This window comes from Dendrobates tinctorius, unplaced genomic scaffold, assembly GCF_039654945.1.
Source record: "Dendrobates tinctorius isolate UK_male_01 unplaced genomic scaffold, ASM3965494v1 ptg000009l, whole genome shotgun sequence".
Classification (NCBI taxonomy): domain Eukaryota; kingdom Metazoa; phylum Chordata; class Amphibia; order Anura; family Dendrobatidae; genus Dendrobates; species Dendrobates tinctorius.
In genome coordinates this window covers 22,286,003-22,307,775 of record NW_027361677.1, presented here as the reverse complement: position 1 = coordinate 22,307,775, position 21,773 = coordinate 22,286,003, and the positions used below count along the sequence as shown (strand labels likewise).

At 40.5% G+C, this 21,773-nt stretch overlaps 1 long non-coding RNA gene across 2 annotated transcripts in view; it reads right to left on the bottom strand.

The window, feature by feature from the left end:
- The window catches only part of LOC141097352 (uncharacterized), an 827,194-nt gene that overhangs the window by 788,090 nt on the left and 17,331 nt on the right, over positions 1-21,773 (bottom strand). Inside the window, exon 1 of one of the 2 annotated variants that reach the window (XR_012233923.1) lies at positions 8,550-8,639. The exons of the other annotated variant lie outside the window; for it this stretch is intronic. This is a non-coding gene — a long non-coding RNA (uncharacterized lncRNA). Of the gene's footprint in view, positions 1-8,549; positions 8,640-21,773 lie in introns of those variants that run through there. 2 annotated transcript variants of the gene reach the window in all.

Here is a 21,773-nt window from a genome sequence, read left to right as displayed (position 1 = left end):
AATTCAATTTGGAAATGAGGAGAGGTTCCTGCTGGATTGCTGAAGCAATTTGCCTGTGGAAGATGTCTGTACTGAGACCGGTGTAAAAATATACCTGTAGAAAATGTCTGTACTGAGACCGGTAGCAAAAGGTCCATATAGGGCATATAATAGTAGCTTGCAGGTGTGCAGGTGAGTCCGGCAGCCTAAGGCTAATATGGGGCTTATAGAAGTAGGTTGCAAGTGTGCAGGGCTGAACGCGGTATCCACCGCCATTTAGAAGCTTCACCTGCAAGCTACTATTATATGCCCCATATGGGCCTTTTGCTACCGGTCTCAGTACAGACATTTTCTACAGGTATATTTTTATACCGGTCTCAGTACAGACAGCTTCCACAGGCAAATTGCTTCAGCAATCCAGCGGGAACCTCTCCTCATTTCCAAATTGAATTACCAGCACAGCACACCTTAAGGGTAGCTGGAAGCCTGCTATATGCCTACACTATATTTGGAAGCAGGAACTTACAAAAAAATTATTTTGCTCGTGGACATACGTTTGTTCATACTATATAGACAGCAGGCGGACTGACGAAGGCCAAGTGCAGGCCGAAGCGTCTCTTTGTAGGACTGCACATAAATAAAAACTTCACTTAAAAAGGACAATTCAGTTGAGTGCCAAGTTACTTTATTATAATTCTGAACGCATAGTGGGCATGGGATTTCTTGAAAGCCTATCCACTATGCTGTAACATCTGGCTGCTGCATGTTTGACGCTGCAGAAGTACGCAGTGTCAAACCCAAAGCGTTTATTGACCGTGGGAACATACCCTAAAGATTGTAGAAGTGGTAAAGTTGTATTTAATCTGTTGATTGGCTATTTGTATACTGTAGAGTGTCTATATAGCAGTGCCACGCCATACACCATTAACCAGTGTTCAAAACATACCACTATACACTGACCAATTCAGTACATAAAGAATTCTAAAGATAATGTCCAAATTATAACGCTATACCATTAATGCCAAGATTTGCGGTGGCCATTAGTGGCTCCTCATAGGTGGCACTACCCTAAGGGCCGCTCTTACTGGTAGCAACAAAGACATACCATGGCATGACCAAAGAGACTATTTACTCATTTCCTTACACATGGTCAGGCCTTGTGCTGTGGAGAGATCAGAAATAAAAGGACACAATACCCAAACCCTATTTTACCATATCATGATCACTCAGACTGTCACCAAACCTGAGCAGCCCCATCTGTATGTGTGTACATGTGCGGCGCTTCCCTCTGTTGCAAAATGAGCACAATCTATATGGAAGAAGAATCATACAAGCAGAGCCCTAGTCTGGCAAAAGAACTCTTTGATGTCTGGATTCCAATTTACCCTCTTTACGAGTTCTGAGCATGGGATGAATATGCTCAGGTCTTTCTGTCACAAACATACACTCATTATGGGTTTTTTTCATTCTTATTCTCAGATTTTTATTATTTATATTTTAGGACATTTTATTCCTCCTTTGGTATGTCCTCTGTGCATGCTAAAATAAAAAGACACACTATCAAAATATTTGGAATGTCAAATATATTTGTACATATATATATACACAGTATATATATATATATATATATATATATATTAATACGGAACATTGGTCTGATAATGAATCAAAATACACATATTTTCTATTGCAAATACATAATGCAAGCAGGCTTATATACGTACTGGAAATGCCTGCAGATTTTATTTACCAGTCCACATACTCTAATATTTTTATATTTAAGTATATATATATATATATATATATATATATATTATAATTTAGTATATATGTTAAAAAATAGTACAAATGCTTTAAAAAATATATAAAAGAAAATGATTGCGCTCTGACACTGTTCAGTATGTACTAGATGGCTTTTTCTTGGTTCCTCAATATTTTAATATTTATGTGTTTGACTTTGAATATAAATTACAACATAGGATTTTCCATATTGTTTGGCGCCTATAGAATATTTCCTATAAGCCAGTGACTTAAGGGCATGAGATAATCTGTGAAAGGAGCAAGGTTTTGAATGATTAGTAGAAATAAATCTTATTTTACACGAATGATACTAATGCTCGGTCCATGAGCAATCCATATAGACATCAAGTGTTTTATAATGCCAATTCCTTATAATCACAGAATAAACATAAGGCTGTTGATAAAGAAATGGTAAGTGAGTCTTAAAATCATCCCCATTTTTCATTAAACAATAGCTTCTCTTCTGGACATTACCAATAAAAAAAATTAGGCATTTTTTAATAGTTGTTCATAATTGAACCCACACACTTCCTATAAGAAAAATATTAATGATAAAAAAATAATTTTATATTTCCTGTGTATTAAACGTAATATCAATTACAATCATTTTGGGGTCTTTGTTGCACAGGAATATATATATATATATATATATATATTTTAATTTTAAGAATAATTTTGATTAACAAATTAGTTGTCATGCAAAAAATATTAAAAATAATAAAAAGTACAAAAAAATATACATATTTTTGTAGCATTTTCTACCACCTTGTACATACAATGTAGCAGGACAATATTATGAGCACTGCTGAGAGAACTGGGAGGGAGGAGAGGAGGGGAGCTTGGCGTCTCCTTGTCTTAAAAAGCAATTTTTTTTTTTATTTGTTTGATTTTTAAGGGCTGAAGTAACATCATCTGTAATGTAAAAAGGCGCATACAGAGCACTGCAGGGGTTTGGGGCTGTCACCTATTAGTTAAAAAAAAAAACCTGAGGACTGCAGCTGCTTATAATATAATTTGCTGATATGAGTCTTCCATTCTGCCTAAAATTGTAAAAAAAAAAAAAAAAATAATAAAAAGACAATAAATATATAAGAGGAAAATCCCATTCCCAGCTCAACCAGAACCATAACCAAGGCAGAAGCTGTCTTATCTCTGTATAATTTGCCTTATACAGAATACTCGGTACACCTTGGGTGTATGATTAAAACATAATTTTTGAATATGGCACACGCTTCCTAGAAGAACAATAAAAAATTAAAAAAATATAATTTTTTCTTTCCTTTTTGTAAACTTATCATCAATTTTGCATCATCATTATTGATGTCATTCAGGAATAATTATCAAAACCTATAATATATGCAATCGTAGAGGTCTGGGTCATGCATGCAATATAAAGATACAATAAAAAAAAAGTATAATAAAATAATAAAAAAAATAAAATGAAATAAAATAAAAATCAAGGCCCCAAATACTGCAAGGTAATATTAAGGGACAATTATGACAGTACTGGTTATCTGTGATGGTCTGACAGAAAGATTTCCTTTGCAGTGATATAAAAGTAAGATCCTCAATAAGTTAATGACAGATATAAAAATATAGAAGGGCGCAGGGCAAATGTAAAACTGTAAATCTTAAATTTCTACAAACCTAAGTGTCATAGGCAGCGTGTACGGTGCATCAAGCAGAACAAGAGGAGAATGAGGAGGTGTTTGTGAGGACGGAGGGGGTCCCAGACACTTGGGCTATTTTTTTTTGTGTGTGTGTGAATCCTTCTGAATATATTTCACAATTCATCAGTTTTGTCTTTCCTGCCACGAGTGAGGACAATCAGACCAGACACCCATTAGATTTTTCATGCAGTTTTTTTTCCTCTCTTGTTCATGACATGTTGGCAGGGAGGATGGCAAGTCTGAAATCTTACCAAATGAGAAAAATGTCAAAAACTGAACTGACAGCTCGCCGTTGCCATGGTGATAGGCGATATTGAAAAAATAAAAAAATATATATGATTCGGATAATTCAAAAGGAATCAAGTTGGGTGTGTATTTTTTTTTTTTTTTGGTGCTATATAATACTGATGGAAAATGAAATTTGATATTTACTTTTTATTTCCCCTTAGTTCGCAGCCATGTATCATTCAAGTGCAAGGCTACAAATAAAAAAAAAAAAAATAAATATATATATATGTAGACTAGAAATAAGCCATAACCCATCAGATAGCAGACAGGCCTGTAAAGCACTGCTGGAGAATTAATCCACAGATCATGTACAGCAGAGGTGTCTTCTAAAAAGATAACCCATCTTTCCTGTTTTATCTGATTACCCAAGTAGGCGAGCGCAGAATCCCAGCTACATTGGTGTTTTATTTAAAAGGAAAATTGATGCCTGTGCAAACACTTGCGCGCAGTATAATATCGAGGAACATTTCTACACTACTAAAAATGCATTAGAATATTTAATATCTGCAAGTGTGTTATTATAAATCCATGCATTGGTCAATGCTTTAGATTATTTTATAATTATTATTATTATTATTATGGATGCAGCTATAACAATGACCAAATTAGGTCTTAAGCTAATCCTCTAAAAAAAGTAACAGGTAGCAAGGGAAAATTACAAGTTTCATATTTAATACCCCCTAGACAGTATTTAATGCGGCACAGAACAAATTAACAAGGGAAGGCTTGCTTTGGGGAAAAAAAAAAAAATTGCATCTAAATACTACACAAGGTCTTATCCTGCTTGCACTATAGGCTGCATTGCCACCTACTGGGAGATAATAGGTAGTGCAGGATGATGAGCCAGATATTCATTTATTTCTTTTTGTATGGGAGGATTCTAGGAACAATAGGCAGGATTTATTATATTATAATATTTTTGAAAGAATATTTTATACTAAATAACTTTGCCATCAAAGTGTTACATGAAAAAATATTAAAAATAACTTAGTTGTATCAGAATTATTAATATTATTTCTTATGCTTGCTTTTGTAAGAGCTGACATAATCCGCAACCTTTTACAGATGTTGCTCTTTTCCATGACCCCAGCACTGCACAGGGGTAGTCATCACTCATAATCGGTCCTTGTCCCCAAAAGGGATCACTATCACTATATATATATATATATATATATATATATATATATATTGTCTTCTGGAGTGTGGGAGAGAACCAGAATACCTGGACAAAATAGACACCAACAGAAGAAGAATGTACAAACGCTATGCAGATGCTGACCCTGGTCCCTAGACCCCGGCGCTGCGAGGCAGCACTGTTAATGTTATTACTAATATTACAAATTATCTATTGTTAATAAAGGCACTGACAAGCTGAACAGGTGTGGTATATAATGTCTACATACTGTGTATATGTATTGTAGGCTTATATGTATATTTCAGAATTGTGGTCAGGGCTTGATAATAATAATGACATAAGACTATCCTATAGGGCGCCCACTAATGAAGTCTTCTATGTATGTAATGATGACTACTAAAGCAGACATGGGATTAAAAAATGAATTATATATACACGGTCTGGAGTCTAATCCTGTATAATTCTCTTAAACAAACTTGGAAATACTAAGTGTATTGTATAACAAACCCCCCAACGCTCTGATCCAGAGCAAATCAGCCATTGCGTATCCTCTATGGATGTGCAGCAATAACAGATCATTCTCCGGTCCGGCACAAGCCATGTATTAGGAAATTAGGCATATGCCTTTGTTTAGTTATGGAACTTTCCTTAGATATCTGACAATCATCTTCTGAGATTATCTCCTGTCTATCTGCTCACTTGCTTGTTCAAATAATGTTATTTAGATAATATTATTGGGTGTTTGTCTCCTGATGAGGGGAGGCAGAAATCAGATGAGACGACCAAGTAAAGATCAGGAGGATATGAACATCCAGAAACCAGGAGGAAGGAGTCTTTATATCATATTATATAAAGCACTGCCATTATATAGCCTCATCTATTTAAGTAATATATATCTATCTATAGTATCTATCTATCCCAATATTTATGTATTTATCACAGGATAATGACTTCTGTATGAGTTGCACAACGTTGTAGGCATTACATAAAACCGTATATACCCATATAGTCTATCGGCAAATGAGTTCGTTATTAGTCTCTTACAGGAGCCTTGAAACCTCTGGTCCTGTGGTTGGACCATGTCATTACCCAGTTCATATACAGTATAGTGTCCCCACAAGGGTCAGGGGACTAGTCTGTGTGTTCACAGATACTGAGAGAGCAGGCAGCTATTGTGGAGAGTTCCTTTATCTAGAAGCTGGACCACACATGTTTGCTCATTCATAGCCCCTCTTCTACTATGCATCATCTTTCTCCAGGGTTTTTAAAGGACTTCAGTCTGGGCGGTCTACTGATAACTGAGAGAAGCAGAAGGGGCACGGGATCCTGCCACAGCCGCACATAATATGGTACTGCTGAAAACCATATTCACCGGAGACCGTATCACAGCGAAGAAAACTGTGGTGCGATAGCTAAAGGAGCACACCTGCTGCCAGGTAGAGAGCATCATTAACTCACCTGCAAAGCAATGCTGGGATCTATACCCTTCCCTTACACAAGAGACCTCCCCTCACTGGCACAGGACTAGAAATACCAAATATTGGCTGGCATCCACACCAAGGATCTATAAAAAAAAGTGGCTTGAAATGTTGTAGATGCAAAAATCACTATTTGCTCCCCGTGCATAGTAATGAACGTTACTGTGTTACCTGCAAACAGATTTCCCTGCAAGTGAAAGAAAACCACACAAAAACGAGTCGTGAATTATTGATAATTTTATATTACACCAACCTAAATCCCGAGGATATGAATAAGCCAAGAAAGCAGTATATATGCAATACCGCAAGTGGAGGAAGTGAAGGTGAAGCTGGGAGTAGATTGAAAAAATAATCATAATAGGATTGCTAGGTAATGCAAATAGCTGGAGATATTAGATAGGTAGACAGACAGGTATGTAGGTATATGGACAATAGACAATGGGACTGCTCAGGGTTAATGCACAAGGGGCGGTTTAGCTTCATATATTCTGCAGCAAATCTGCATCAAAATGTGAGTGTTGTCACATGCGGACTTAGGCTGGCTTCACATTTGCGCCTGTGCGCGCAGCATTTGATCCGCATAGATCCGCATGCGTCATGCATACATATATTAAACATGGTGTACGCAGGGACATGCGTTTGCATTCTTTCACTTGTAGATGCGTACGCATGCGTCGTTTCGCGGTGTGCGGCGGGGCGCGACGAACGAAACGTTGCATTTTTTGAAGCGTCAAAAATCTGTCAAATATGTGCAGGCATGCGCATGTGGATGAGTGTGTAAAAAAAACACATTACTGTCTATGAAACGCATTGGTACACAAGGACATGCGTACGCATGCGTTCGATACGCATGCGTTCTTCAAAATACACATAGCAAGCCCATGAGATACGTCCATTTTTGTCGGATGTCATATTGAAAGCATGCGCATAAACAACGCAAACGCATGCAAAACGCATGCACACACAGCGGTTTTTTTCCGTCATGCGTAAGATGATGCGCATAAAAACCGTTGCGTAAACATGCGTTATGCATGCGTTTTTGCATGCATTTGCAGATGATAACGCTGCAAGTCAAACGCTAATGTGAACCTAGCCTTAGCGATCAATTGCACCCTACTTAAATGGTGAAATCTGCGATGAAAGAATTAACACAATGAGGGTTCAAAAATCTGAACTACAGGTCAATTTCCGCACAGAATATTTCTGCAACCTGTAAATGACATTTTTAAAATCTCACTGTACTGTATGTATTACACTGTAATTTTTCTGTGCTCCAATTCAGTCGGAAAAGCTGCGCTGACTGACTAAACCCCAAGTGCACCCATGTCCACGTCATGAAAGTTTGGACCATATGTAAAATCTATAACGCATACTACAGAGACAAATTCCTTCTTTCACTGGCAGTTATTGCTGCGCCGCCGCTTGCGCCGGGTCATTGGTAAAACCACAGATATCACTTTATGTCAACTGTCCAACTCAGCTACATCTGACAAACTCACTTCTGCTACAGCACCTGATGGCAAACACATTATTTGCTGGCCAGGCTGACATCGAATGCATTGATATATCTTTATGGCTGCCATTATATATCATAAAGATGCCATTGCAGTGATTACACAGTACATATTCCTCATCGTAAAAGTATATATTGCAAAACCCTTCAAAATAATGAATCTGCCTACCTAGTATTTTATGCTGTTTGATGCATTTTTACTAAAATCATTCCAAGCAATGACTCCACAAGCTTTATAGAGGCCCAATATTCACCACTCAGGGTATCATGCCCGTGCCACACAACTGGATGGTCAGAGCGCAATGTCAATAGCCTCAGTCCTGTCTACAGATACCGTATATACGAGGGACCAGATGTCAGCCTGTAGGCTGCAGCTGGCTCGTAGACTTCTCAGAGGGGAAGAGGACCACTGAAATATGCGCCTGTCTGGCAAGAGATATATATATGTCATGCTATACACAGGGACAGGCTATCAAATGTCCTATTAATGCACCCAACGAGTGTAAGCTGCACAGTAGTGTGATTTATATTCCATGCTCCCAGGAGTTTGCCAGCTTTTGCACAGAGCTCCGGCGTTTTACACGATTGTCAATGACATGTTACTTATAGCAAAACAGGATCCGACGACTACCTGACACCTAAAAAAACGAACGTGCGCCAAACCGCTGTAACAGTCACTCACTTACCGCGATGACGGAGTCTCCTGTGATCTGTACACCCGGTAATATAGCGGTATTCTGACAATGTGTACTCTTCAAATGAGAATTAATCTGTAATGATCATAATAAGGATGATGTTAATGATACAATTAAAAATTCAACTATATTTCCCGAAAACGTGTTTCAGAAAGATCTGAGCATCAATCAGACGCGTTTACATCATCGCCATTAACAGGATGTGAATCAGCTGTCGGCGTGATAATTAAAGCCATTGTTTTACTAAATATGTTTAATCTAATCATATAAGTATTTATCCACCGTCGGGTTCGTTTGCGGTGACAATTACCGTATTTAGCTGCATATGAAAATGTATTTCTAAAAGAACTTGATTTTTTTTTTAATCTTTTTACAACATTTTTCTTTTATTTATAGGTGCTAAAACTAATTAATGGCGGTAATAATGTTGTTACCGTTGTCATTCCTTTGTGTGATATCACATTGCCCTAAGGTCTCGTTTATACCTAGGCATACATCACACTACAAACCACAATATATTTTTTTATTATTATGTAGTATTATTCTTACTACGATTATTATTTTTTTTTTATTTGCATGCTTTTAATTTAAAAAAAGAAAAATAAAGTAAAGACTTCATGTAAAAATAAAAAGACCCGGACTAAATATTAGTATTAATTTAAATTACAGTCATTCATTTAGCAAATGTAAAACAATTCTTGAAATGTTGGCTCAAATGTTCCTGCAGAAAATAAAATTGCATAAACTAGGCCTAAACCTAGTAGTAACAGTAAAAATAATGTAAAAAAAAAGGATATTTACAGCCTACAATATATAAGTATTATACACTTCTCAATAACCTATATTATACATGATGCCTCTGACTTTATAGTTATACATTTTAAGATATATATATTTAACTTTTTTAATTAAAACCAATATTAAATAAAAAATATTCAACAATTTAAGGGGAGACTTAAATCTATCATGATTATTGTCATTCGGTAATATGCAATTCTGAAATGAGCAACTACTACTGACGCTTCCACAAAACTTTACAAAAAAAAATTAACAATTGCCAAAATGCATTAACTATGTAAAAATAAAATCATATTTACATAGATATATTTATACTTTCCATTATTGCTAATATACAATATAGGAGCAATAATTCACCAGAAACATGCTACAATTTTTTATATATCCAGGCCCGGCTAATCATTTGGAGGTTTTTATAAGTCTTAAGTATGATTTTAATATGTTTTTTTCTAAGTGTTTCAATATTATTGAACAAGTGTTAAATTGTTTGAGGCCGCCTCAGCTGTTCCCGTGCATGAAGCTTCACTCCCAGTAACAGCTTTCGTTACACATTTTTGTGGAGGGCTTTCTGCTGCTATATGATCGGCTTTTGCATATTTTTATGCCACTTTCGTATTGAGAATAAACTCTGTCATTTAGATGGCTCCCTTTCACACTACATCTGGCACTGTCATTGCCTGCAAACAGACCGGGAATTTGTGATTGAAAATGTGACACCTAACTCATTCGTATGCATCTATTCCACTTTCAGCTCCATCTAGGATTAAATAAATACCTGATATATATTATATATATATATATATATATATACACTCACTGGCCACTTTATTAGGTACACCATGCTAGTAAGGGGTTGGACCCCCTTTTGCCTTCAGAACTGCCTCAATTCTTCGTGGCAGAGATTCAACAAGGTGCTGGAAGCATTCCTCAGAGATTTTGGACCATATTGACATGATGGCATCACACAGTTGGCGCAGATTTGTCGGCTGCACATCCCTGATGCGAATCTCCCGTTCCACCACATCCCAAAGATGCTCTATTGGATTGAGATCTGGTGACTGAGGAGGCCATTTGAGTACAGTAAACTCATTGTCATGTTCAAGAAACCAATCTGAGATGATTCGAGCTTTATGACATGGCGCATTATCCTGCTGAAAGTAGCCATCAGATGTTGGGTACATTGTGGTCATAAAGGGATGGACATGGTCAGCAACAATACTCAGGTAGGCTGTGGCGTTGCAACGATGCTCAATTGGTACCAAGGGGCCCAAAGAGTGCCCAGAAAAAATTCCCCACACCATGACACCACCACCACCAGCCTGAACCGTTGATACAAGGCAGGATGGATCCATGCTTTCATGTTGTTTACGCCAAATTCTGACCCTACCATCCGAATGTCGCAGCAGAAATCGAGACTCATCAGACCAGGCAACGTTTTTCCAATCTTCTACTGTCCAATTTCGATGAGCTTGTGCAAATTGTAGCCTCAGTTTCCTGTTCTTAGCTGAGAGGAGTGGTACCCAGTGTGGTCTTCTGCTGCTGTAGCCCATCTGCCTCAAAGTTCGACGCACTGTGCGTTCAGAGATGCTCTTCTGCCTACCTTGGTTGTAACGGGTGGCAATTTGAGTCACTGTTGCCTTTCTATCAGCTCGAACCAGTCTGCCCATTCTCCTCTGACCTCTGGCATCAACATGGCATTTCCGACCACAGAACTGCCGCTCACTGGATTTTTTTTCTTTTTCGGACCATTCTCTGTAAACCCTAGAGATGGTTGTGCGTGAAAATCCCAGTAGATCAGCAGTTTCTGAAATTCTCAGACCAGCCCTTCTGGCACCAACAATCATGCCACGTTCAAAGGCACTCAAATCACCTTTCTTCCCCATACTGATGCTCGGTTTGAACTGCAGGAGATTGTCTTGACCATGTCTACATGCCTAAATGCACTGAGTTGCCGCCATGTGATTGGCTGATTAGAAATTAAGTCTTAACACACAGTTGGACAGGCGTACCTAATAAAGTGGCCAGTGAGTGTATATATATATATTATATCCAATAACTCAGAGTGGTGTATTATAAGAATTGGATGTATAGTGCAAGAACATAAAAAAACAGTAACAGATTTGGGATCTCTGGAGGACTTATCAAGTCCTTGTATTACACAGACAGCCAACTAATTTCAATGACAAATGTGTAATACTTGATTTGCCCTGTGGAGGCACTGTGGGGAACTTGAAATTGTTTTTTGCAATGTTCCCTCTCAAATTAAAGCAGTGGCACAATATGTAATCAGCTTTTTTATAGGGTACTTCCATTTAAAATAGATTGAATACATTGTAAAAAAAAAATGGACAACCCCTTTAAGTCGAAGCAAAAGCCTATTGTCACAATCCATTTTTGGATCTGTGACAGATCTGGACTCTCATATTAAGTGTTTTTTTCCTCTCTGGCCATTGGGGGTTAATGTCAGTTTTTTCCCCCGGTGGCCGCTGGTGTCACTGCATGTTTAGTTAGTCTTCTGGTGAGTCCCCCCCCGGTGGCCACAGGTGTTACTGCATTGTGATTAATTACATATGCAGGTGGAAACCCCTCCCACCTTCCTACATAAGCTCAACAGGTGCACCAAATAACTGTTGGTGATATTGTTCCTCTTTGGAGACCAACCTAGCTGGAGTTCAGAAGCTGACTGAGTTCTGTGGTGCTTTAGTTCTTTGCTGTTTTCAAGTAGCTACTCTGCTGTCCTGGAGCATTGCAGCAGAGCAAGCTAAGTGCTGTTTTGTATTACCCCATTCTGTTGAAATCCTTTCCTTACAGTTTTTGTGCAGTACACTTTATTCCCTGTCTAACCTCCTGGGGAGGGGGTTGGGGGTTTAGTTCAGGGCTAAACAGGAGACAGGGACAGGCCGGAGACATGGGCCTCACTACCATTAAGTGTACCCTGTTATGAATGAGTCACCGGAGGAGGAGAAAACAAAAATACAAGCTAAGTCCAGAATACCGGAGAGGTTGGTAGCTAGCGGATTGCAGACCCCTGATCCTATTCACAACAACTAACAGTAGCCGTGGGATGTTCCTACGGTGGTCCTAGACACCTCGTTCACAGCCGGAGAACTAAATAAACCTAAAGAAAGAAAGGGGAAATCTAAACTGCCCCAGAGCAGACCCCAAAGCAATAGACAGCCCCCAACATGTATTGACGGTGAAAACAGATGAAAACACAAACACAGACAAAAAGACAGGCTGAGCAAACGATGGGGCCCTCACTAACTAGATAGGACAGGAAAGAAAAGCAACTGTCTGCAATCACGCAAAAACCCTGCCAAAAATAATGTCCAACACGTCTGATAGAAAAGGCCCTGAAGTCACTAGACTTCAAAATCACTATATCAGCACTCAGATATATTCTGAAAACAGAGCAAAGAGATCAACTGATCAGAGACAAAAATGGTGTTCAGCCAGTCCCAACCAGGGCTGGCTGAACACAAACACTAAGTAAACCAGACAAAATCTCATGGAACAATAGCAGAGCAAAAACTTAGCTTTAGTAGACAGGACTAAACTGGAGGCCAGAGCTCAGAGCAGAGAGGATCACCAGCAACCCAGCAGGGCGTCGGCAGCCTTATATCCACTCAGATTCCGGATGTCCAATCACACTCCATCTGTTCAGATGGCAGGTTTTTTCCATCCAAATCAATTTCACTACCTCCTTTCACCAGCAGAGGGAGTTCATTGGACATCAAAGGTGAAGGAAAAAATGAGCTCATAACAGTACCTCCCCCTTGAGTAGGGTTCACCGAACCCTCATCCATGCCACCAGGGCGATCAGGATGGGCCCGATGAAAAGCACAAACCAATCTTTCGGCATGAATATTAGATGCAGAGACCCAAGAATTATCCTCCTGGCCATAACCTTCCACTTAACCAAATACTGGAGTCTCCGTCTAGCCAGACAAGAATCCAGTATCTTCTCAACCTCATATTCCACATTACCTTCAACCAATACAGGGTCAGGACGTGCCACCACAGGAACTACTGGCTCAACAAACCTCTTTAACAGAGACTTATGAAACACGTTATGGATCTTGAATGTAACAGGAAGAGCCAATCAAAAAGAGACCGGATTAAAAATCTCCAAAATCTTGTAAGGTCCAATAAATCTAGGTTTAAACTTTGGAGAAGCCACCTTCATAGAGATATCCTTTGATGACAACCAAACCATATCACCCACCTTAAACCGGGGACCAATGGTCCTATGCCGGCTGGAAAACTGCTGGGCCTTTTCCTGGGAGAGAGACAACTTATCCACCACTTGGTCCCAGATCTGGTGCATTCTCTCCATCACAGTGTCAACACCTGGGCAGGCAGAAGACTCCACCTGCCCTGAAGAGAATCGAGGATGAAACCCAAAGTTACAAAAAAAAGGTGACATCAAAGTGGCAGAACTAGCTCTATTATTTAAAGCAAATTCGGCCAAGGGCAAAAATGAAACCCAATCATCCTGATCAGCAGAAATAAAACATCTCAAATAAGACTCCAAAGTTTGTTTTGTTCTCTCCGTCTGCCCATTGGTCTGTGGGTGAAACGCAGAGGAGAAGGACAACTGAATTCCCAGCTTGGAACAAAAAGTCCTCCAAAATCTAGAAACAAACTGAACTCCTCTGTCAGACACAATGTTCTCAGGAATCCCATGCAAGCGAACCACCTGTTGCAAAAACAAGGGAAACAACTCTGAGGAAGATGGCAACTTAGGGAGTGGTACAAGATGGACCATCTTAGAGAATCTATCACAAATCACCCAAATAACAGTCATTCTCTGAGAGACAGGCATATCAGAAATAAAATCCATTGAAATATGGGTCCATGGCCTCCTGGGCACCGGCAAAGGCATCAACAACCCACTAGAGCGAGAACAAGGTTTAGACCGGGAGCAAGTCCCACAGGACTGCACAAAATTCCTGACATCACGAGACAAGGCGGGCCACCAAAAAGACCGACTCACTAAATCTCTAGTACCAAAAATACCTGGATGACCAGCCAATGAGGAGCAATGAACTTCAGACATTACTCTCTTCCTCCACTGGTCAGGAACATACAATTTTCCAATGGGACAATGCTCAGGTTTGTCCTCCTGAAACTCTTCCAGAGCACGTCTCAAATCGGGCGAGATGGCAGAAAGAACTACCCCCTCACCTAAGATGGTAGCAGGCTTGGTCACAATAGGAGAATCAGCAAAGAAACTCCTAGAGAGGGCGTCTGCCTTGACATTCTTAGTGCCCGGAAGAAAAGAGACCACAAAATCAAAACGTGTGAAAAACAAGGCCCACCTAGCCTGTCTAGGATTCAAGCGTTTGGCCGACTCAAGGTAAATCAAATTCTTGTTGTCAGTAAGGACCACGACTTGATGTTTAGCTCCCTCCAACCAATGTCTCCACTCCTCAAATGCCCATTTCATGGCTAACAGTTCCCGATTCCCCACATCATAGTTGCGTTCTGATGGGGAGAACTTTCGGGAAAAGAAAGCACAGGGATTCATTTTAGATGTTACCGGATCATTTTGGGATAAAGCAGCTCCTGCAACAATCTCAGAAGCGTCCACCTCTACCTGAAACGGGAGTGAGACATCAGGTTGCCGCAAAACCGGAGCAGAAGTGAACCTCCGCTTCAGCTCCTGAAAGGAAGAAACAGCCTCTGGAGACCAATTCAGCACATCAGCACCCTTCTTAGTCAAATCAGTCAATGGTTTGGCAATACCAGAAAAATTAGCTATAAATTACGATAAAAATTAGCAAAACCCAAAAACTTCTGGAGGGCCTTCAAAGAACTGGGTTGAACTCAATCATAAATGGCCTGTACCTTGGCCGGGTCCATTTCAATAGTTGACGGAGACAAAATAAATCCCAAAAATGAAATCCTCTGTACACCAAAAAGGCATTTCGATCCCTTAACATACAGGGAATTCTCCCTCAAAATCCGGAACACAGTCCGAACATGTTCCACATGAGAGTCCCAATCCCTGGAAAAGATCAAAATATCATCCAGATAGATGATAAAAAATTTACCCACAAAATCCTGGAAAATATCATTCATGAAGCACTGGAAGACAGAAGGGGCATTAGTGAGCCCAAAAGGCATCACCAGGTACTCAAAATGTCCCTCCGGAGTATTGAACGTCGTCTTCCATTTATCCCCATGCTTAATGCGAATAAGATTATACGCCCCCCTGAGGTCAAGCTTGGTAAACCAACAAGCACCTTTAACTATGGAGAATAGATCAGAAATCAGGGGTAACGGATACTGATATTTAACAGTAATTTTGTTGAGGGAACGATAGTCAATACAAGGCCTTAATGAACCATCTTTCTTGGCCACGAAAAAAAAAACAGCACCCAAGGGTGAAGAGGATGGTCTAATATGACCCTTCTCCAACGACTCCTTAATATAAGATCAAATAGCATCGTGCTCGGGTACAGATAAAATGAAAAGTCGACCCTTGGGAAATTTACACCCAGGGCTCAACTCAATTGCACAGTCATAACTCCTATGAGGAGGCAAAGACGCAGACTTATTCTCACTAAATACATCATAAAAATCAGCCAAATAGTCAGGAACATCATGCGACTGGGGAGAGGTGGAGAAAACAGGAGCGTCACCAAGAACACACGGACAACCCCAGACACAGATTTCCAATCCAAAACTGGATTATGGATTTGCAACCAGGGAAATCCCAGAACAATGGTATCATGCAAATTATGCAACACCAAAAATCTGCAATTTTCTTGATGATCTGGGGCGAACCGCATTACCACCTGGGTCCAAAACTGAGGTTTATTCTTCGCCAAAGGAGTAGCATCAATACCCCTCAAAGGGATAGGCATCCGCAGAGGTGTCATAGGAAACCCACAACGTTTAGCAAAATCCAAGTCCATCAGGTTCAGAGCCGCTCCCGAATCCACAAAAGCCTTAGCGGAAAATGTGGAAAGGGAGCAGATCAGAGTAATTGCCAGAAGAAACTTAGGTTGAACACCACCCACAGCAAATGTGTGTGCAAAACGTTTCTCTCGTTTAGGGCAGACAAAAATCATATGAGAGGCATCTCCACAGAAAAAACACAGCTTATTACGCCTTCTGAACTCCTGACGTTGCGCCCTAGACAAAACTCTATCACATTGCATAGGTTCAGACATTTGTTCAACAAGTGGCAACATTTTTTGTGTACTTTTACGTTCACGTAAACGCCGATCAACCTGAATGGCTAATGACATAGAATCGTCAAGACCAGAGGGAACAGGAAATCCCACCATAGTATCTTTTACGGTTTCTGACAAACCCTTCCGAAAGAGAGCTGCCAAGGCACCATCATTCCAGGTAGTAAGGACCGCCCACTTTTGGAATTTTTGACAGTATAACTCTGCAGAATCCTGACCCTGGCTCAATGCCAACAGGGCTTTCTCAGCTTGATCAATAGCATTAGGTTCATCATACAACAACCCCAAGGCTTGAAAAAATGCGTCCACATTAGTTAGACTAGGATCATCAGGTGTCAAAGAAAACGCCCAATCCTGGGGATCGCAGCGCAGCAAAGAGATGACAATTTTAACCTGCTGCGCAGAGCTCACCGATGAGTTAGGCTTCAAGGCAAGAAATAATTTACAATTATTCTTAAAATTCAAAAATTTAGACCGATCCCCAAAAAACACATCAGGAGTAGGAATCTTTGGTTCAGCAGCATGTGAATGAGCAAGATAGGCGGAAATTCCCCGCACTTCAGCAGCCAGCTGCTCCACACGATCAGAAAATTGCTTAATCTCCATTAAGAAAATTCCTTCTACGGCCCCAGAGAAAAAGAGGAAAAAATATACATTACAAAAAAAATTCAGACACTTTTTTTTCCTTTTACAATTCTTTCCTGCTATTGAGTACCCTAGAATCTGCGGTATGGCTGGTGATTCTATTATGAATGAGTCACCGGAGGAGGAAAAAACAAAAATGCAAGCTAAGTCCAGAAAACCAGAGAGGTTGGTAGCTAGCGGACTGCAGACCCCTGATTCTATTCACAACAACTAACAGTAGCCTTGGGGTGTTCCTACGGTGGTCCTAGACACCTCGTTCACAGCCGGAGAACTAAATAAACCTAAAGAAAGAAAGGGGAAATCTAAACTGCCCCAGAGCAGACCCCAAAGCAATAGACAGCCCCCAACATGTATTGACGGTGAAAACAGATGAAAACACAAACACAGACAGAAAGACAGGCTGAGCAAACGATGGGGCCCTCACTAACTAGATAGGACAGGAAAGAAAAGCAACTGTCTGCAATCACGCAAAAACCCTGCCAAAAATAATGTCCAACACGTCTGATAGAAAAGGCCCTGAAGTCACTAGACTTCAAAATCACTCTATCAGCACTCAATAAAAGAAACAAAACAGGGCGCATCCACTGTGTGAAACCTTTAAAACACAATTGTAATGGTGAGGCAAGGAGAGACTCACCTGATAGGGTTGTGAAACTTCAGTCACAACACCTACAAACGCATGAAACAGCTGCTGCAGTCTGCACAGGGTCCAAGGACTTGTAAGTGAAGATGGCTTTAAGGTGCAATGATACACTGCGCTGCTGTAGGTATAATTCAAGGAAATTTATTGGTGCCTACGCGTTTCCTGAGCTGTCCCAGCTCACTTCATCAGGGCAAGTGAAGATGCCCTGATGAAGTGAGCTGGGACAGCTCAGGAAACGCGTAGGAACCAATAAATTTCCTTGAATTATACCTACAGCAGCGCAGTGTTTCATTGCACCTTAAAGCCATCTTCACATATATCACCACTCAGGTATATTCTGAAAACAGAGCAAAGAGATCAACTGATCAGAGACAAAAATGGTGTTCAGCCAGTCCCAACCAGGGCTGGCTGAACCAAACACTAAGTAAACCAGACAAAATCTCATGGAACAATAGCAGAGCAAAAACTTAGCTTTAGTAGACAGGACTAAACTGGAGGCAAGAGCTCAGAGTAGAGAGGATCACCAGCAACCCAGCAGGGCGTCGGCGGCCTTATATCCACTCAGAGATTCCGGATGTCCAATCACACTCCACCTGTTCAGATGACAGGTTTTTCCCATCCAAATCAATTTCACTACCTCCTTTCACCAGCAGAGGGAGTTCATCGGACATCAAAGGTGAAGGAGAAAATGAGCTCATAACAGTACCCCCAAGGTAAGGAGAGTCAGGGCCCTCCTTTAGCCTTAGGGGCAGTTCAGGGGCCCTGGTTCCTCGTCCCCTGTTTTCCCACTACTGCCCCGTGACACCTATGTGGAGAATCTGGTGCTGCAATATAGAAAGTGAAAGCATGTATATTGGACGAAGGTTGAAATCTACAGTGCTACATGGTGGATCTAGATAGAAGATACCAGTATTATTTTATTTATTATGTTTTGTTTATATAGAGTCATCATATTCGGCAGCACTTTACATATATCATCATCACTGTCCCCATTGGGGCTCACAATCTAAATAGGTATGTCTTTGGAGTGTGGGAGCAAGCCGGAGAACCCTTAGGAAACCCACACAAACACGGGGAGAACATACAAACTCCTTGCAAATGTTGTCCTTGGTGGGATTTGAACCCAGGACCCCAGCGCTGCAGTAGTTACCAGGAGTTTAGAATATAAAACAGTATACTATTTTTAAAGTAACAAACCTTCCTAACCCCTAACCCTAAAGTGCAATTCTTATAATTAGAGTTGAGCAAAAGATTTGAAGGATTTTGGTTCAACATTCACATCGGTAGTCCGTAGCCAATGAACCAGAGTTCTGTGAGCCTCCTACTACCTGTCAGCAACCCCAACGTTTCCTTTGATCGGTGAGTCCAGCGTCACGCTGCGCCTATTAATCCGAAGTAATTATGTGGATGCCTGCAGGTTGGAAGAGGAGGTTCGCAAAGATCTAGTCCATCAGCCACAGACTCCAAGACTAGCCTAGGGCCCAGCGAATCTTATTGCTCAACTTTACTTATAATATTACCAATTATAAAATGAGCTAGAAGTCCTCACAATGGGACATATGTGATATAAAGTAGTGATTCCTGATGTAGACAATTTTTTGAATTTCATGTTAGTGAATTTGAGCCTGTGATCATTTTATCAATAGTACTATACTCAACAGCAGTAGGGTTGTGCAGCTGGGAGTCGGAACTAGTTTTGGGTGGAGTCGGAATTGGTAAAAATGTAGCGACTCCAACTGTAAGAAAAATATTACCTTTATTAATGTTGGCTAATTATTTTATACGAATTTAAACAAGTCGGCGTTGAAACTATGGCTTACCAAATTCACTTGAGTAGCCCCATTAATTCCACATCGATTTACAGACATTATCGGCACGGCACTGTTCCCAATGGGGCGCAGAATCTGGATTACCTATCAGTATATCTTTGGAGTGAGGGAGATAACCGGAGAACACATAAACTCCTTGAAGATTTTGTCTTGGTGGCATTTGAACCCAGAACCCCAGCGCTACAAGGTTGTAGTGTTAACCACTGAGCCACGGTGCTCTCCAATTAGGCCCATGGCTGTCATAATAAACAGCAGGCATCCCATGGAAGGTCAATGGGGGTGACATAGGGGTCTCCTTTTCTTGTCTAACTGCTAAGATGCCATGGTCACTATTGACAGTGACAGCTGATGGATCAAAGGGAACCTATCACTTGATTCATGGTGACCAAACCACAGGCAGGATGAATCAGAGTATGTACATTGCCAGAGACTTGTCAATGACCCAGAGGGAATCCAGCCAGGGGAAGGCGACAGCCGAGTCTCATCACTGCCTATGATCCCCGATTTTTCAAACTGTTTTCTCTGTATGCAAATTGCATCTTCAGAGAGGAAGAGGACTTGAAGTCTTGCTTCACCTATTGGTTGTAGCATACCTAAAAGTCAATATCGACCTTTTAATGACCCTTGCCAGATTACATAGGAAAAAGAGCCAAACCAGAAACTATTTGCAGACATGTGTTTCGGGGTCTTTACCTCTCCTCAATGCAAAACAGAAAATATAATTTGGCTGGGCTTTATTTTTTTTCTCTAAAATGTCAGAACGTTTCAGAGAAAAACAAACATGGCTGCAATTGTTCACCTGTAAAACATAACTGGAACCCATTTCATGTGAAGTAGGTTCAATTACTGAGCCCGCTTTATACCAACTACATGCAAAAAGTTTGTTTATTCATTTCCATTTTCGGGAAATAGAAAGGATGGGAGCTCCTCGGCAGCCTACAATAACTAAAAAAAAAAAAAAAAAAAGAGAATAATTGACAGAACTCAAATACACCACAAATTCAGTCTTATGTACCTACTGTAGTAATAATACTACTACTTAATAATAGGTATTATTCCCAAAGTATAGTTACCATATGAATATTCTGCTTGAGAATACATGTAATCAGAGGCGTATCTCAGGGGCTAGGCAGGCGATGCCTTTGTCCTGGGCACAACCCGCATGGGGGCCGCCTAATGTGGTGGTCCGAGGTGTCTCCCCCGGCGTCTGGTAGTCGGACGTTCTCAGAGCTGACTGTCAAGCTGACAGCCGGCTCAAAAATTGTGTTGCACACCGGCTCCCCGTGAAAAATTGCACTTGCGTCTTTCAAATGTGAGTACAATTGAACCTACTGAGCATCGAGTCAGAGCGACTTCAGCAGCGTGATCAGATCATGTGATCACGTTGTTGATGTCACTTGCCGGAGGGGGCACAAAGAACATTGATGTTAAGTGCTTCAGACCAGTGGAGCTAAAGACACCAAAGATTAAAGCAAAACGAGGGGAGATTTAGTGTATGGGGAAGATTTAGGCTATGCTCACATGCTGCGTTTTTGCTGCGTTTTTTTCCACAGGCAAAACATGCTCTCTTGGCAGTAAAAAGCTCTGCTTACAAACAGCATGTTTTGCTGAGCATTTGCTGCGTTTTTATTGTCTCTTGTGTGTGTTGATAAAGTTTAGTGGCCCAAAAAAGCCCAATTTAACTTCCCTAGGTTTTTGCACCGAAAACTGATACCTGCATTTTTCCACTTATCCATTTCCTGTGGGTAAAAAACGCTGCAAATACGATGAAAAAACGGTGAAAGAAGTGACATGCTGCAGTTTGAAAGTAGCACAGCAGTTTTCCAAATCAGTTAGGAAAAAAACCAATGCGTGTGCATGAGATTTCTGAAATCTTATAGCCTTTCTTGGTACTGTAAAACGCAGCTTGATATTTACATAAAAAAATACAGCAAAAAAAAAAACTGCAAAAAATGCAACTTGTGAACATAGCCTAAAGGTACTGTCACACTTAGCGATGCACCAGCGATCCCGACCAGCGATATGACGCGGTCAGGATCGCTGGTGCATCGCTAAGTGGTCGCTAGTGAGCTGCCACACAGGCAGATATCACCAGCGA